Source organism: Amblyraja radiata, chromosome 15, assembly GCF_010909765.2.
Source record: "Amblyraja radiata isolate CabotCenter1 chromosome 15, sAmbRad1.1.pri, whole genome shotgun sequence".
Lineage (NCBI taxonomy): Eukaryota > Metazoa > Chordata > Chondrichthyes > Rajiformes > Rajidae > Amblyraja > Amblyraja radiata.
Genome location: NC_045970.1, coordinates 21205305 through 21213020, shown reverse-complemented (window position 1 = coordinate 21213020; position 7716 = coordinate 21205305).

Genomic DNA, 7716 nt, shown 5'->3' with positions numbered 1-7716 from the left:
TAAGTTTCTCTGCTTCCCTGGCACACAACATGTGGAATCACCGTTAAATTTGAGAAGACCAAATGATATCACATCCTACTGCTTGTCATAAATCGTTCATTGGCAAGTTTAACAACTTTTCACTTCACTTGCACTTTATGTGCAATGTGATGAATAAAACTGATTGATTGATTGATTGATTGATTGATATAATAATAATAATAATAATAATAATAATAATAATAATAATAATAATAATAATAATACATTTTATTTAATGGGCGCCTTTCAGACATCTCAAGGACACCTTACATAGTAATCGGAATAAAAACATATAATCGGAATAGAACAAGATATGTGCAAATTATCTTCCTCACTGTGATTCCCTAACTCAACACAGCCCACGAATTGGACTTAGAACCTTTCTTGCCCATAAAAATTCATTGTGTACTTACTATCCAAGACTGGACACTTCAAAATTATTACAGCAAGAATTCTACATCACAAGTTTAAAAAAACCCATAATTTTTTAAAAGCTGATTATTTAGGCAACTCCAAAATTTGGAGAGGAAAGCAAGCAATAAGACTCGGGAATTTTTAATGATCGATTTTTGACATATCAGAGTGAATAGATTCTACTGGTTAAGCCTATAACACCTCCAGAGTTGTTATCCTGCATTATATGGATAACAGTCGAGTTACATTGAATTGAATTGAATTGAATCATTTTTATTAGGCAAATATGTATACATACAAGGAATTTGCCTTGGTGCTTTGTTCACAAGTAACAACACAATATACAGTAGACAATTAAAAATAAAGCATTATAATTTAAACATGCGTAGAATGAAATAAAATACCAGAGCAAAAGGAGGCTACTGACTTTTGGTTATTGAGTAGAGCTGCTGCTCGTGGAACAAAAAGCTGTTTTTATGTCTGGCTGTGGCAGCTTTGACAGTCCAGAGTCGCCTTCCTGAGAGAAGTTTGAGGCTAGGATGAGAAGGGTCAGAAATGATCTTCCCCGCTCTCTTCCTGACCCTCGTTGATGGGGGGAAGGTTGCAGCCAACAACCTTCTCGGCTGATCGGACCATTCTCTGCTGCATCCGGATGTCATGCTTGGTGGCTGAGCCAAACCAGACCATGATGGAGAAGGTGAGGACAGACTATGATGGCAGTACAAAACTGCACCATCATTGCCTGTGACATCTGTGCAGAGCCCAGAGGTGGAAAGTAGGATTAGAAACAATTGTAACTACAGTGGACTCAAGTCGTGACTTACCTTAAGTCATCCTACCACCTTAAGAACATAGGACAGGGAGCATTGAAGAGTGCAGTACAGGAAATGGCCTTTCAGCCACAATCTCTGTGCTAAACATTCCTTTCAAACCCATTGCTTTGAGCTCGCAGAAACTGTCCTAGAAATTAGATGAATACAATATTAATTCAGATTTATTTCAGAGATCCTTGGCCCATGAAATTGACTCATGTTGCTTCTGTTTATGCCAGTAAAATGGACGAAACCTGCTCCAATTTCAACAGCAAGGTCTCTATACTAAACATAATCTGGATTCTATTTTCAAATATTTACATCTTTAGGACAATGCCTACAGTTATCAAAGTGGCTGGTTTTATTAGTTTGTAATATTGCCAGCGTTCTACTGAAATCAACTATTGTGCGACAACACTTTATCTTTATTACTTAGCTGCTGTTGACAGGGAGTGGTTACACAAATGGACAAAATTGTTCAACAGGAAGTCGGTTTTGCTTTAGTACGCAGTTGCCGTTATCAATAGAATAATAGCAACTTTTTTCAACTGCAAGCAACTGCAAGCCAAATTCAGTGCAGAAACATCTGCCCTCCAATGCATCCAATGAGTAAAGTGCCTGGACTTTCAGTTGGGTTTCAAATAATTTAGGCACAAATACAGAATGGAATTGGGAATAGTGAACTTAATGAAGTATCGTCAACAGAGGTTTTCAGCCCATAAAGCGAATGGACAGGCTAGATGCAGGAAAAATGTTCCCGATATTGGGGGAGTTCAGAACCAGGTGTCACAATTTAAGAATAAGGGCTCATTTAGGACTGAGATGGGGGGAAAACTTTTTCACCCAGAGAGTTGTGAATCTGTGGAATTCTCTGTCACAGAAGGCAGTGGAGGCCAATTCACTGGATGTTTTCAAGAGAGAGTTAGATTTAGCTCTTAGGGCTAACGGAATCAAGAGATATGGGGGAAAAGCAGGAACGGGGTACTGATTCTGGATGATCAGCCATGATCATATTGAATGGTGGTGCTGGCTCTAAGGGCCGAATGGCCTATTCCTGCACCTATTTTCTATGTTTCTATGTTTTTACTTTACTTCATTTTCTTTGCAATAAGCATCCACTAAAAGGTAAAAGTCATCACAAACACCAAAACCACTGTTGAGTTTTAGGATGGTTACTACAAAGCCTTTTCTCCAAAACAGATTTTCATTCTACACAGAGTGAATCAAGAGTCAAAAGTCAAGAGTGAAGAATCAAAAGTGTTTAATTATCATGTGCACTGGAACAATGACATTCCTACTTGCTGCAGCTTTACAGGCACATTTACACAACAAATAAGTATATAATAATCAATAATACAATAAAATTAATCATAATACTCTAACCAGACTACAACAGAGTGATGGGATGTGTTGTCAAAAGATTTGATTTGATTTGATTCAATTTATTGTCATTGCACTTTTCAGTTCAACGAAATGGTTTAGCCTGCAGTCATAACATAGAATAAATAACAAACACTCAACACAGTTTAAAGTCCCAAAGTCATTGTCTCTTCCGTGACGAAATGTTTTGAACGGCTGGTCCTGGCCCACATTAAGTCCTCACTCCCACCCACCCTGGATCAGCATCAATTTGCGTATTAAATTAAATTAAATGTCTTTATTTATATAGCACAATTTTAGTCAACTTGCATTGACCCCAAAGTGCTTCACATAATTACATCCACACAGACAGGCAAAGGTGGGTGAAGTGTCTTGCCCAAGGACACACACAGGCAAAGGTGGGTGAAGTGTCTTGCCCAAGGACACAACGACAGTATGCACTCCAAGCGGGATTCGAACCAGCTACCTTCCGGTTGCCAGCCGAACACTTAGCCCATTGTGCCATCTGTCGTCCATATAGAGCTAATAGGTCAATGGAAGATGCCATCAACACAGCTCTACATTCTGCACTGGCACATCTGGAGCGTCCTGGTTCATATGTGCGGATGTTATTTGTAGATTTTAGTTCTGCATTTAATCCCCAGCAGAATGGTGGACAAACTGTCTGATCTAGGTGTTAATGCAAACACATGTGGATGGATTAAGGACTTTTTAACAGACCGCCCACAGACTGTCAGGATGGGGTCCAATTACTCCCCAGTCCTGACGCTCAGCACAGGTGCGCCACAAGGATGTGTGCTGAGTCCAATCTTGTATACAATATACACTTACGACTGTATACCAACACACAGTACAAACAGAATCATCAAGTTTGCGGACGACACGACTGTGGTGGGACTGATAAACAACGATGACGAGTCTGCCTACAGGGATGAAGTCCAAAAACTGACCGTCTAGTGTACCAAAAACAACCTGGTACTAAACCCATCAAAGACAAAAGAACTTGTCGTTGACTTCAGGAGGAAGAGGAGAGAGGAACCTGCTCCCTTATACATCAAAGGAGACATGGTGGAGAGAGTCAACGACTTTAGGTTCCTGGGAATAAACATCTCCCAGGACCTCAAATGGCAAATGAACACCGTCACTCTCTTGAAGAAGTCTCATCAGCGGCTGTATTTCCTGAGGTCTCTACGGAGAGCTAACGTCTCACAGCCGCTGCTGCTGTCCTTCTATCGATGTGCCGTGGAAAGTATCCTCACCTACGGAATCCTGGTGTGGTTTGCCAGCTGTACTGTGGCTGAGAGGAGGGCGCTGCAGGGAATTATAAAAACTGCGCAGCGCATTACAAACGCTAACCTGCCCTCCTTGGATGACATATACAAGGCCCGATGCTTGCGCAGGGCCATAAATATCAAGAAGGACACATCCCACCCTGCCAACCACCTTTTTACTCTGCTACCCTCGGGGAGGCGACTCAGGTCTCTGCAGGCTCGCACCGGTAGACTAAAAAATAGTTTCTACCCATGTGCGGTAAAAGAGCTTAACTCCAACAGTGAACATTGGGAAGCAAGAAGTAACTTCGAGGAATACCGCTAAATTATTTTAAACTTTTAAAAAAATGTATCTATTATTTTACTATTAACTGTACATATGTGTATTGGTTGTTGTGTTGTATTTCTTTTAACGGAGGAGAAGCAAATGGAATTTCGTTGCTCAGTTTTGTGCAATGACAATAAACATATTCTATTCTATTCTATTCTATTCTCTTCCCTCCTTGCTCTCCCTCTGCGCTGAGGCAATCCAAGCCTCCGATGTTGTGACCCCGCCGGGTGATGGTTGGTAAGTCCCGCGGCTGAAAGAGACATTTACATTTTGATAATCTGCTGATTTATAATTTGTAATTTGCCAGATGGTTCCAGACCTTATTATGGCCTCAATTCTCTGTTCTCTGTTCATTCATCAATTCATCAGAGAAGTATCTAATAGAACAAGTTGTCCTACAACTTTAAGCTGTGCATGCCACACGAAAGAAGAAGATCAGAGAAGTAGGTTTCCTTGAGGCAAGAATGAGTGGACATCAGGGCCATGTATGATCAAGCGTGACATCAATGAGCTATGGGCAAAAGGAGGTCAATGGGCAACAAAAGGGAAAACACTCCAATGGTTGGAGTTATACCTTGTGCAAAAGAAGATGCTGTCAGTATTGGAGACAATCATCCCAGCCCTTGGACATTGTTGCATGAGTGGCTCAAGACAGTGACTGAGGTCCAACCAGCTTCTGCTACTTCATCAATTACCTTCCTTCCACCATCAGGTCGGAAGTGGGGATGTTTGTTCATGATTGCACAATGTTCAATTCTATTCACAACTGCTCAATATATCAATTAGTCCATGCCTGCATGCAGCGACCTGGATAACATTCAGTCAGTGGTTAATAAGTGGCATCCAACGTTCATGCCACAAATTGTCAGGCAATAACCATTTCCAGCAAGGAAGAATCAAATTACCTATCCCTGATCTTCAAAGGAATTACCATTAGCAAATCCCCCATCATCAATATTCTGGCCAAAACCTTAACTGGACCAACCATGCAGAGAATAAGTTAGAGGCTTGTGGGTCTTTTGGTGACTGACTCACCTCCGGATGCCCCAAAGTCTCTATAATGTATAAATTATGGTTATGTGGCATTCTCTCAAGTTGCCTGAATGGCTGTAACTCCAACAACTTTAAAGAAGCTCAGCAAAATTCAGGACAAAGTGACTAGCGCACTTGACTAGCGCACCATTCATCACCCCACCCATTCATTCCTTCCACCACAATGTGCATTGCTTTTACTTGCGGAAGCTACTCCAGCCTCCCTAATCTCTGTACCCATAATCTCTGATCTCTATAACCAAGAAGGACTAGAACTTCCGGTGGATGGGAACATCACCCACCGCAGCATTTCCCTCTCAATAATACACCATCCTGACTTATATCACATCTTCTTTATTGTCACTGGATCTAAATCCCCAAACTCTGTACCAACAGAAATATGAAAATGTTTTTGCTAGAAGGAGTGAAATGATTCAAGAAGGTGCGTCACCACCTCCTTTTCAAGGGCAATTAGCTATGGGCAATGTGCTGACCTTGCCGGAGATTCCCAGATCCTCAAATAATAATCCTTTAAAAAAAAAATCCTATTGCTGGGTATAGTTCTCCATGTATTTGTATACTAAACAACAATGAATTAACATTAAAACCATTTACTGCATATTTTTTCTTACATGTTGAAAAACAGAAGCCAAAGTAGCCCAGGGTGGTGTGTATTTCCAAATCATAAAGCCAATAGTCTGCTGGGTTAACTACCCCAAAAACATCCAATGGCACTAAAAATAGGTTTTGAATTTGTATGCAAACTATATTTATCCCATTACAAAGAATGTGCCCAATCCTAACTGTGCAGTACAATAATAAACCTCAGAACATTAATAACTTAACAATGTTTATGCTGGGTGTGAATTTGTTAGTCTTCCAATGTAGAAGCTTGAGGAAGTATGATTGAAGGTGCATTTGAATGTCACTGTTGTGTAGCAAGGAAAAACTTTACACCTGCAATTGGCAAATGGTGTTCACAGGAATAACAGGCATGAAAGGCTTTCATGGCTATACTGTGGACTTACTTGCTATGGGTCTTGATGCAAATCTATCTCTGACATCAATGCCGTCAGCCTTACATTTCAAGAAGTTAAGATGATCAGACTCCCTGTGTAAATTCTCAACCAATCACCAAATTCCTCTAGTTACATTCCCCATCTACTGCCATTTAAATTTCCAAGAAAAAAAGCGGCAGAATTTCACAAACATTGACAAAGTAATGGAAGGCATCAAACCTGACTCAGTAAACTATGAGCAGTTTGCAAACGCAAACAGTTACGCTGGTGGGAAACACATTCCTCATGGCTGATGAACAAACTACTCACACCAGTTCACTTTTAAACATATTGCATCGCAAGTGGAGTAAAACGTACTGTTGGGCTCTGCAAGAATTCTGCAAGACGTGGCAGAAACCGATAGAGAGCGTCCAGAAAGAACTTTTGGTCAGCAGTTTAAAAAATGAATAATCACTCACAGAAAGCAGAATACCACAATGAAACAACTAACCTGGTATCATACCCGCAAGCAAACCACAAGAGAAGCAACTGCAATGAAAACAGGAAAACGTAATACAGTAAAGAGGTCAATATCAGTCATCACTTCACTGAGGTTAAAATGGAAAAATAATTATCAATAACAGGAACACAAGCAAGGGTGCAACAGACAGATAAAGAAAGTCAAGGCAGTCATGAGGGATTGTCTGCTGAGATACTTCAGCACCTGCCTGAGGTCTAAATGTTTACCAAAGGTACAGAGAAAGTTACATGTTGTTGTACTTCTGAAGAAGAGTGTGGACTCTTTAGATCAACTTTTGGTTTTGGGCACTCTCCTCGTCACTGCTCCAGATTTTCTGAGCAGCTCATCCTGAATCGCCTCTCACTCATACCTGGAAGGAATGTTTAGGATAAAAAAAAGAGTGTAAAGGTTAAACAAGCCTCAGTGTGGATGATGAGAATGGATAAGCATGTACGCCGACTGTGTGGATAAGACGTCAGTGACCATGGCAGAAGAAAATATACAGATCAAGTGCAAATATATGTGCCTTTTCATCCCCTCTGGCAGCACTTTAACTGCAGCAGAAGGAGCTGTCTATATACCTCGGCAATATATCTAGTGAAAAACATAGAAGTAAAATTTGAGCAATTACATAAAAGGCTATAAAAAATTTATTATAAAAATTCCAGCAAATTACTAGTTATGCCAGAATATATTTCACCAATTAAGAAAGCAATATTGATTTGTTTATTTTGGCCATACTCAGTTCTCTATCCATTTAGTTTGAGTTAGTAGATGATGGAAACTGTGCTTGGTGTTCACTGGGAAATCATATCCTTCACATGTAAATGTACAATGTATATGTTTCAGCTGCAAACGCAGAACGGATGAGTGAAAATTGTAAACTGAGCAGCCAGCACTTATACGCTGCTGCAAAGATTTCCAAATACCTACTGTA